We start from the raw sequence: 11,097 nt of genomic DNA, 5'->3' as shown, positions 1-11,097 counted from the left end.
CCCTTGGTTTTTCCTCCCTCATTTTGAGCACTACCCTTGAAATGAGTGGTAGAGGGGGAAATGCATAGACCGGGAGGTTTACCCATTGGAAGGATAGAACACCCACTTTCCAGGCCTTGCTGTGAGGCTTCCTGGTGCAGAATTTGCTGAGCTGATGACTGGAGTGGGAGGCAAAGAGGTCCACCTTCAGGGTTTCCCATTTCTGGGTTACAAGGGTGAATGTTCTGTGGTCTAGCTGCCACTCGTGTGGGTCTAGCATGTTTCTGCTTAAGGTGTCTGCCAGAGAGTTTAGAGAGCATGGCAGGAATTGTGCTAGCAGGGGTATTTGCATGGCTGAGGCCGTGTGCCAAAGGGTCACGGCGAGCCTGCACAGAAGATAAGATTGAGTCCCTCCCTGCTTGTTGATATACCACATCACTGTGGTGTTGTCTGTTTTGATCAGTAGAGTAGGTGTCTGAAAGCTGTCAGGGCATGCTAAAATGCTAGCATCTATTTTTGGTTGATGTGCAGATGTATTTGATTTGGGCTCCATGGCTCTGAATGCACCTACCATCCAAGTGTGCACCCCAGGCATAGCCTGATGCATCTGTGGTGCGGGTCTGGGCAGCATGGGGCTGTGAGAAGGGAAGTTCCTTGTTGTGGTTGCATGCTGCTGCCCACCAAAGAACATCTTTCCTTAGACAGGGTATCATTGGTATGATAGTTTCCAGGTCTTAAAGAGTGCTGACACTAAAGGCTTTTTAGGTACCATTGTAGTTTCCTCATATGCAGTCTGGCATATGGAATGAGTAGAATGCAGGAGGCCATGAACCCTAGAGCTTGCAGGATTTTCCTTGTGGATAACTGGGTTCTGGTGGCTAGTTGAGAGAAGTAGCCTGTCAGGTAAGGCTTGTTTTTCTGGAGTAAGGAATGCCATGTGGGATTCTGTGTCCAGGCTTGCTCCTAGGAATACAATTTTTGTGTGGGGACAAGTTTTGATTTTTTTTGTTGATGGTATACCACTGGGAGGTCAGTAGGTCCCTTACAAAGGTCACATGCTGTAACAGCTTTTCCTGTCTGCCTTAATCAGGCAATAGTCTATGTAAGGGTAAATTTGAATTTTTCTTTGTCTGCAAAAAGCAACGGCTGGAGCCAGGCATTTTGTGAAAATGCTGGGAGCAGTGGATAAGCCAAAGGGAAGTGCAGAGAACTGAAAGTGCATAGATCCTGCCCTAAACTGTAGATATTTCCCACAAGATTCCCCAATTGGGATGTGTAGGTAGGCCTCTTTTAGGTCTAGGGTGGCTAACCAAGCATCCTTGGAAAGCATAGGAAGAAGCTGCTGGAGGGTTAGCATTTTGAATTTTGGTATCACCGGAAAGGTGTTTAGAATGGATAGATCAAGGATTGGGCACCAGATGCCCTCTTTTCTGGGTACCAGGAAGAGTTTGAAATAGAAACCTTGGTCTATCTGGTCTGCAGGAAAGTACAGTTGTGTACACTTACCATAAATGTAGATGTTAGAGTGTAATCACTGTTGCAGTCATCACACTTGGGTTATCTCTGCCTGCAGGTAAGCCCTCAGCCGTCGGCCCGAATACCAGAGTCTTGGGATTTCTGCGCCAGATGCTGTCGCTTCTTCCATGATGTCAGGGGTATAAAACATGCAGTAGATTCCATTACATCAGTTTTTCTTGCCCCAGATGTCAGGAGCCCCCAAAATAGAAAGCAAGTACATGGTGTGGAACACCTCCAGTAAAAAGTAAATATCACTGGCATAAATTATGTCCAAAAAAGAGGATAGGTAGAAAGTATAGAAAAGTCAGGGGGCTGGAGGGAGGGTAACCAGGACTGCAACAGTGAATACACTCGAACATCTACATTTATGGTAAGAGTACACAACTGTACTATGTTCTTCGTGTTTCACTGTTGCAGTCATTACATTTGGGTTGACTCCCAAAGCTAAGGAAGGGAGGAGGATGTTAGAGAGCATTAGGGCCAGCTACTAAGTCCTGCAAAACTGCAGTGGCAAAACCAACCCTGGATTTAGAAAAAATACGCATGTGGTAATGCTTGAAGGTATGTACAGAGTTCCAGATAGCAGCTTCTAGGATGTCCCTAGTAGGGACTCCCCTGAGAAAGGCTGTAGAGGTAGATGCAGCCCTGGTGGAATGTGATCTTATCCCCTGTGGGGTAGGGTTTTCCATGGTGCTTATAGCAGAAATGAATGCAATGGGCTATCCATTTAGAAATGGTTTGCTTTGAAATGGCCTTACCCTCTACCCCGGCAGCAAAGCCAACTAGCAGCTGTTCAAATTTTCGGAGAGGCTTAGTCCTGTCCAAATAAAATCTAAGTTGTCTGTGCACATCTGAAGACTGCAGTATTCGTTCTTTGTTTTGTGGATTTGGGAAAAAGGTAGGCAAATGAATGGACTGATTTAGGGCCACACTAGGCACCACCTTAGGCATAAAGGAAGGATTGGTCCTGAGGGTAACCCTGTCTGCATGGAAGATAATGAAGGGCTCCACTGCCATGAGGGCATGTAATTCAGACACTCTTCTTGCTGAAGTGATGCCTAGAAGGAAGGCTGTTTTCCAAGGAAGGAATTTCAACTCTGCAGTTGAAGCTGGTTCAAAAGGAGGGAGAGTGAGCTTTTCCAATACAAAGTTAAGGTCCTAGGCTGGACTAGGGGCTCGCCTGGGTGGTCTTAACTTTTTAGCCCTTTTAAGGAATTGCTTTAACAGGGGGTGAGAGAAGAGGGGTGGTTCAGTATTATAATGTGCTGAAATGGCAGAGGCATGAATTTTACTTGGAGAAGGATAGGCCCCTGTGGAGCATTTCTGTTAAGTACTAAAGAATATGAGGTAAGCTGGGCACTGTAGTGCCCATCCCCTGAGTCAGGTTCCAGGAACAGTATCTTTTTCCATTTTTCAGCATAGGATTTTCTAGTACTAGGTCTCCTTGCTTCCAGAATGACATCTAGCATCTGCTTACTGAGGGATGCTATTGGAGAGCTCAAGGAATTTGCCAGGCTGCAAGGTTCAGGGTTTGAAGCTGAGGGTGCAGAATCTGGCCCACCTGCTGGGACAACAGGGAAGGTGTCTTGAGGTAGGTACCATGGATCCAGCAGCATCATACTGTGCAAGAGGGGGCACCAGTGCTTGGGAGGCTAGTCTAGTGCAATCAGTATTGTCCTTGGTTTGTCCTGTTTGATCTTTAGCAGAACCTTCGAGAGAACAGGCAGAGGGGGAAAGGCATAATCTGAGAGGCTTTCCCATGTAAAGGACAGGGCATCCACTTTCCAAGCTTGACTGTGGGGAGTCCTTGTGCAGAATTTGTCCAATTGGTAGTTTTGAGGGGAGGCAAACAGGTCTACCTCTGGAGTCCCCCATTTGTTCAAGAAGTTGAATATTTTTGGTTCCAGTTTCCATTCGTGTTGGTCCATGACATTTCTACTTAGGTCTTCCAGTGAATTTAGCCTGGCAGAAATTGAGCTTGTAGTTGAACTTGGTAGCTCTAGGCTGTGTTCCACAGAGCCATGGCTAGTCTGCAGAGAGGGTACGAGTGGGTTCCCCCCTGCTTGTTTATGTACCACATAACTGTGGTGTTGTCTGTCTTTATCAATAACTGTCCTGGAAGAATGTGGTCTGAAGGCATTCAGGGAATTCTGTACAGTTAACATTTTTTTTTTGGTTGATTTGCAGGTGCATCTGACTCTGGTTCCATTTGCCCTGAATGCACTGCCCTGTCAAGTGAGCCCCCCATGCATAGTCTGATGAGTCTGTTAGGGTTTGGGTGGCAGAGAGTAGATTGAAAGGGAGTCCCTTGTTGTGGTAGCAGGCCACTGCCCACCAAAGGAACTGTGTCTTTATACAAGGAATGACAGGAATCATTGATTCCAGGTCCTGAGAATGTTGATACCATAGGCTTATAGGCTTTTTAGATACCACTGTAGTTTCCTCATATGCAGTCTTGCATATGGAATTAGTAGAATGCAAGAGGCCATGAACCCCAGGGCTCGCAAAATTTTCCTTGCAGATAGCTGGGTCTTTGTGGCCAGTAGTTTGAAGTAAGTTGTCAAATAAACTTGCTTCTCTGGCGTGAGGTAAGCCATCTGGGAAGTTGTGGTCAAGCTTGCTCCCAGGAAGGTGAGATTTATTTTCATTTATGGTGTACCCCCCAGTGAGGTTAGAAGTTTCTTTATGCATGCCACATGTTTTAATACAAAGTCCTGGCTTTCTGCCTGAATCAATCGTCCAGGTATGGGTATATTTGAATATTTCTCTGCCTGCAAAATGTAATGGCTAGAGCTAGGCACTTTGTGAATACCCTGGGCGCAGTACATAAACCAAAAGGAAATGCAGAGAATTGATGGTGCATGGACCCTGTCCTGAAGCGTAGGTACTTCTTGCAAAATTCCCTTATTGGAATGTGCAGGTAAGATTCCTTTAAGTCTAAGGTTACCAACCAGGCATCTTTGCCTAGCATAGGAAGCAGCTGTTGAAGTGTTAGCATTTTGAATTTTGGGATTACCAAAAAGGTGTTAAGAATAGAGAGATCCAGGATAGGATGCCAGGAGATGTATGTTCTGGGTACCAGGAAAAGTCTTGAATAAAAACGTTGTCCCCTTTCTTCTGCTGGGACAGGTTGAATAGCCCTGATACTTAGGAGAGAGATAAACTGCTGTTGAGCCTCTGCCCACTGATTTGGGGGTAGGTCTGGCCAACCATTTGGGGTTGGTAGGGGGTAAAGGTGGAATCTGTATCCTTCGAAAGCTATATTTAAAACCAATTTGTCCTGGGTAATGAGTTCCCAGTTTTTTGCATGCAGGGCGAGCTTTCCTCCTAAGGGAGCAGGCAGTTGAGCAGGGCTTGGAAAGGTTAAGTCACTGTGACATTTTTCTGTAGGAGGGTGTCTTACTACTTCCTGCTTTGGAAGTGGGAGCCCCCCCACTGTTTAAGCCTGTGTGTAGCCTGAGACTGTAACCTGGGTGGGTCTGCTGTTCCTGGGTTTGGATTGAGAAGGCCTGGAAGAGACTGGAAAGTACCAATTCTTTTAAGGCCAATGCCTACTAAACCTGGAAGGCTGTACTTGCAGGAAATCTAACAGTTTGCATAGATTTAGCTTTTTCCTCCATCTTTTTGAGGACTTCTGCTTTGTTGCCAAATGGGCAGTCTTGGTTTAAGGAAGCATCCAGTTTAGCTTTAACATGATCTGGCAAGTTTTGCTCCTTAAGCCAGTCATGCCTTCTAAGTACAGACGCAGTGACAGCAGCCCTGCAAGATGCTTCTAGAGTCAAAACCACATTACAAAGTATGTTTACCAACTTGTTCAGTGGAATGCATTAAATCTTGTAATTCTTTGTGTTCAGCACTGTCAGGAATCAACATCATGTTTTGTTTAAGTAGTCCCATAATATGCTGCTGGTACTTTAACATATGAAACTGGCAATTTAAAACCCTAATGGCCAAAGTAGCAGAAGTGTATACCTTCTTACCCCATCTGTCCAAGGCCCTAGAATCTCTATCAGAAGGGGTAGGATTTTTGGCAGCAGTAGCCTTAATGCCCTTTGGTTTTGGAAATGGTCTCTGGATCCGCAGTAGGATTCTTGAAGAGGAACATGTGAGAGTCAGGTACTCAATACCTGTCAGGTTTTCTGGGAGCTGGAGGTAGTGTCTGGGGACAGGCTAGATTCCAAGAAGGCATCATCTACAATGTCCAGAACAGGAGGGATAGCTAAAGGCCTGTTTTGAGGAAGGAGTAAGAATTTCCTAAGCCTCTTTTTGGAGTCAGAGTAATCCTGGCTTTGCCAGCAGAAATGATCCCCAAGAGTGTGCATGGTTTCACCAAAAGAGAAATCTTCCGGAGGGGAAGCAGAGGGAATGGAATCCTCTGCATCAGAATCCTCATAGGTAGATAAGGGCAAATCCTGGCAATAAGAAGAAACAGAAATATCTGAATCCTGATCAGAAGGAAAATCAGTTCTGGGTCTCAGAGGGAGAAGGCTGGTTTCCCCTAATTAAAGTAATAAGGTCTTCAACCATTCTAAGCATTCGTTTTTTAGGCATATGGGCCTGACCATGCAGTTTGGACGTCGGTTTTTTAGGCATGGGTCGAGTTTTAGGCCTGGATGAAGAAGATGGCGTCAGTTTAAAATGCAAATCTGTAGGCCTGAATACACCCACAGAAGCCGATGCCTGCACAGCGGCTCCAGACCCATCCAAGCTAGAGACATCCGCAGGTTCCATAGCCAAAGAAGCATCTCACGACATACCGGAATCCGAATGGGTGTCAGTAGAGGCCTGCGAATCTGAAGTAGCAGGTATCAGGGGCTGAGAAAGCTCCTCACTGAGTACCGGTGGACTGACGACTAGCTTAATGGAAGTTTCATCAGCAGTTTTGGACCTATGCGGTCTGTCTCTGTCTTTATCCTTACGTTTTTTTTCGGAATACCGGTAGTTAGATGGCTTACCGAAGCCATTTCTGGACAGTTATACAGAGAACCAAAATAGTTTGCTGCAAAAATAGACAGACGAATAGTTCAGGAGTTGAATAAGGCACAAAACCGACAGTGAGGGGCGTCGTGGTCTGGGCCTAAGCAAGGAATGCAGTACGAATGAAAATCTTTATGAGGTATTTGCTTTCCACAGGTAAGACAATTGTTAACTTTTACAGACATAGGTTAAGAGCAAGAAAAAGGATCCCCAAATGGGGTAATTAGCTTTTCTGAAGACTTCGGTTCTGAAACTCGAAAACGAAATTTCAAGAGTCGGTCGACTGGCACTTGCGAAATGCTTCTTCGGGCACTGCGCGGCAAGAAAGACTGATGTAATGGTGTCGGCTGCATGTTTTATACCCCTGATGACCTGACGTCATGGAAGAAGAGACAGCATCCGATACAGGAATCCAAGACTCTGGTATTCAGGCTGGCTGAGGGCTACCTGCACGCAGAGAATGCAAATGTAATGACTGCAACAATGAAACACAAAGAACATCAGGAGGGACAGCTAGAGGCCTGTGCTGGGGCAAGTTTAAAAATTCCGAGTCTCTTTTTGGACTGTGGGTAGTCCTGGCACTCCCAGCGGAAATGCTCTCTGAGGGTATGTAGGGTTTCACCAAAAAACAAATCCTCAGGTGGAGACCCAGAGGGAATGGAATCCTCTGCATCAGAATCCTCATAGATAGATAAAGGTATGTCTTGGTAATCTTAGGGTTCAGAGTCATCGGACTCATGATCCAAAGAATCAGAAGGAAAATCAATTCTTTGTCTTTTAGAGGGGGAAGGTTGGCTTCCCCTAATTAAAGTAATAAGGTCTTTAGCCATTCTAAGCACTTGGTTCTGTGGCATGGGAGCTTGAGAATGCGCTTTGGTCGTTGGTTTCCTAGGCGCAGTGCGAACTCTGGGCCTTTGAAATTCAGTAGTTTTAGTCTGAAACGGAGTAGTCTGTGTAATACGAACATCAGAAAGGTCTAAATATACCCTCAGAAGACGTGCCTGCACAGTGGCTCCAGACCCATACAAGGTAGAGACATCCGCAGGTTCCATAGTCGAAGAAGCATCTCGCGGCATACCGGACTCCGAATGGGTCTCAGTAGAGGCCTGCGAATCTGTAGAAGCAGGTATCAGGGGCTGCAAAAGTGCCTCGCTGAGTACCAGCGGACTGGCAACTAGCTTAACAGAGGCATCTGCAGCAGTTTTGGACCTATGCAGTCTGTCTCTGTCTTTATCCTTACGTTTTTTTCAGAAGATCGGCAGTCGGATGGCTTATCAATGTAATTTCAGGATACGGAGAAAGTACAGTTGTGTACACTTACCAAAAGTGTAGATGTTCGAGTGTATTCTCTGTTGCACTCATTACATTTGGGGTAATCTGCTGGCAGGTTGCCCTCAGTCAGCCTGATTAACAAAGTCTTGGGTCCTGCGTCGGTTGCTGTCCTTTCTTCCATGACATCAGGTCGTCAGGGGTATAAAACATGCAGCCGACGCCATTACATCAGTTTTTCTTGCCCCAGATATCCGGTGCCCCCCAAATAGGGAGCAAAATATATAAATATAAATATATATGCAGAATAAAAAACACAAAACATATACCTCCAAACAAAAGCAAATACACCAAAAAGGCTTTTAAAGAGTAACAGAAATGAGAGGTATAGCTAGCGATAAAACAGGGGGCTGGAGGGAGGGTAACCAGGACTGCAACAGTGAATACACTCGAATATCGACATTTATGGCAAGTGTACACAACTGTACTATGTTCTTCATGTTTTACTATTGCAGTCATTACATTTGGGTAGAATCCCAAAGCTATGGTTGGGAGGATAGATTTATACAGCATTAAGAGCAGCTATAAGGCCCTGCAGGGCAGCAGTGGCAAAGCCTGCTCTGGATTTAGAGAAGAGAGGTAAACGGTAATGTTTGGTGAATGTATGAACTGAGCTCTTGGTAGCAGCTTCTAGAATGTCTCTGGTAGGAACCCCTCTAAGAAAGGCTGCAAAAGTAGATGCAGCCCTGGTGGAATGATATCTGATCCCTTTGGGGACAGGTTTACCATGGTGCATACAGCAGAAACAAATACAATGGCTTATCCATTTGGAAATAGTCTGCTTTGAAATAGCCTTTCCCTCTGCCCCTGCAGCAAATGCCACCAGTAATTGGTCAGATTTTCTTAGAGATTTTGTCCTGTTTAAGTAGAATCTTAGTTGTCTGTGCACATCCAATGAATGCAGAATCCGCATACCCTTGTTCTGTGGATTTGGGAAGAAAGTTGGCAGATAAATGGTCTGACTAAGGACCACACTAGACACCACTTTAGGCATAAAGGATGGATTGGTCCTGAGAGCCACCCTATCTGGGTAAAAAATAATGAGGCTCCACTGCCATAAGAGCCTGTAGTTGTGAAATCCCTCTAGCTGAAGTGACTGCTAAAAGAAAAGCTGTTTTCCAAGACAGAAATTTTAGGTCTGCAGTAGCAGCTGGCTCAAAAGGAGGTAGAGTGAGTTTTTCCAAAACAAAATGAGGTCCCATGCAGGAGCTGGTGCTCTCATGGGAAGTCTTAAATTTTTGGCCCCTCTGAGGTACTGCTTTAGCACAGGATGAGAAAAGAGGGGAAGCTCTGTGTTGTAATGAGCTGAAATGGCAGAGGCATGGATTTTTATGGAAGAAAAAGATAGGCCCTTGTGAAGCATCTCAGTTACGTATTGCAGAATCTGAGGAATATTGGGCATTGTTGTGCTTATTCCTTGTGCTTGGTTCCAGGCACAGAATCTTTTCCATTTGTCAGCATAATTTTCTAGTACTAGGCCTTCTGGCCACCAAAATGACATCCATCACAGGTTTGCTGAGAGATGTAACTGGTGAAATTAGATGATTAGCCATGCTGCAAAATTCAGAGTTTGGAGCTGAGTGTGCAGAATTTGATAGTTCTGCTGAGACAGTAGGTAAGGTGTCTGAGGCAGGTACCACAGAGGAAGGTGCGACATATTGCGTAGGAGCGGGTATCAGTGTTGGCAAGGCCAGTCTGGAGCAATCAGAATCATTTTTGGTTTTTCCAGTCTGACAGAGGCAGAGGCTGAAAGGCATAGACTGATAGGTTTTTCCAGCTGAAGGATAGAGCATCCACTTTCCAAGCTTTTTTATGATGAATTCTTGTGTAGAATTTGTCCAACTGATAGATTTGGGGTGAGGCAAAAAGATCTATGTCTGGGCTCCCCCATTTGCGTGTCAACATGCTGAAGATTTGTGGATGCAGTTTCCATTCATGAGAGTCCATAAGATTTCTGCTTAGTTCATCTGCCTGAGTATTCTGCTTTCCTGGCAGGAATAGAGCTTGTAGATATATTCGATAAGTCAAGGACTTCCGTGGGGGAGGGACCCCTCCCAGGCTTCCGCTTCTACCGGGGCGGGAGAGCTCTCCCTCCCGGGCTAGGTATCTCCCGGAGGCTGCCGGATCGTTCTGTGTCCCCCGTGCCCTCGGAGCCTCTCGGGGGACCTCGCTCCGATCCCGGCCGGCCGCGGAGGAGCAGATCCGCTCTCATCGGGACTTCCGCGGCCCGCTCCTTTCTGGTCCAGAGCTCCACGGTCCCCGTCTCCCCCAGATCTCCTGGAGGTTGCCTGGCAGGGCCGTGTCCCGCGTGCCCTCAGAGCCACTCGGGGGACCTCGCTCCGATCCCGGCCGGCCCCACGGAACTCCCCCCGGCCGCGGAGGGGCAGATCCACTTTCATCGGGACTTCCGTGGCCCTATGCTTTCCCATCCAGAGGGCTTCCGGGCACTTGGCGACATTTCGAGGACGCTGTCTGGTACCGGGGGAGGTCGGACGCCTCCCCCCTCACCGGGCCGGAGCTCTCGGGGTCCCGCGGACTCCCCCAGGTCTCTCCCTTGAGGACTTCCACCTGGAGGGGGGGGCGGTTGGGACCCTCTCACCCAGGCGGGAGCGCTCTCGGCATGGCCGTTTTCAGACCCTCTCTCCCTTCCGGACTTCCATCCCGGAAGGGCCCGAGGTCCGGACGCCCCTCTCCCGGGCGGGAGCTCTCCAAGCCCAGCATTTTTCAGCACCTCTCTCCCTTCCGGACTTCCGTCCCAGAAGGGGCCAAGGTCCGGACGCTCCTCTCCCGGGCGGGAGCTCTCCCAGGCCAGCCGATTTCGGCCCCTCGCTCCCTTCCAGACTTCCGTGGGGACCGGACCCCCCTCCGGGCTTCCGCTTCTACCGGGGCGGGAGAGCTCTCCTTCCCGGGCTAGATATCTCCCGGAGGCTGCCAGATCGTTCTGTGTCCCGCGTGCCCTCAGAGCCACTCGGGGGACCTCGCTCTGATCACGGCCGGCCCCGCGGAACTCCCCCTGGCCGCGGAGGGGCAGATCCGCTCTCATCGGGACTTCCGCGGCCCGCTCCTTTCCGGTCCAGAGCTCCACGGTCCCCGTCTCCCCCAGATCTCCTGGAGGCTGCCTGGCAGGGCCGTGTCCCGCGTGCCCTCGAAGCCTCTTGGGGGACCTCCCTCCGATCCCGGCCGGCCCCGCAGAACTCCCCACCGACTGCGGAGGGGCAGATCCGCTCTCATCGGGACTTCCGGCGGCCCTACACTTTCCCGTCCAGAGGGGTTCCGGGCACTTCGCGATATTTC

At 48.1% G+C, this 11,097-nt stretch overlaps 1 long non-coding RNA gene across 1 annotated transcript in view; it reads right to left on the bottom strand.

Moving 5' to 3' along the window:
- Positions 1–4,375: 4,375 nt before the first annotated feature.
- Positions 4,376–11,097, bottom strand: part of LOC122791702 — a 9,205-nt gene continuing 2,483 nt past the window's right edge. The window contains exons 2-3 of the long non-coding RNA XR_006363187.1: positions 8,224–8,225; positions 4,376–4,387 (exon numbers count right to left, since the gene is read on the bottom strand). This is a non-coding gene — a long non-coding RNA (uncharacterized LOC122791702). The remainder of the gene's footprint in view (positions 4,388–8,223; positions 8,226–11,097) is intronic.

This window comes from Protopterus annectens, chromosome 17.part0, assembly GCF_019279795.1.
Source record: "Protopterus annectens isolate FY-2018-M chromosome 17.part0, PAN1.0, whole genome shotgun sequence".
NCBI lineage: Eukaryota > Metazoa > Chordata > Ceratodontiformes > Protopteridae > Protopterus > Protopterus annectens.
This window is presented reverse-complemented; position numbering and strand designations above follow the sequence as displayed.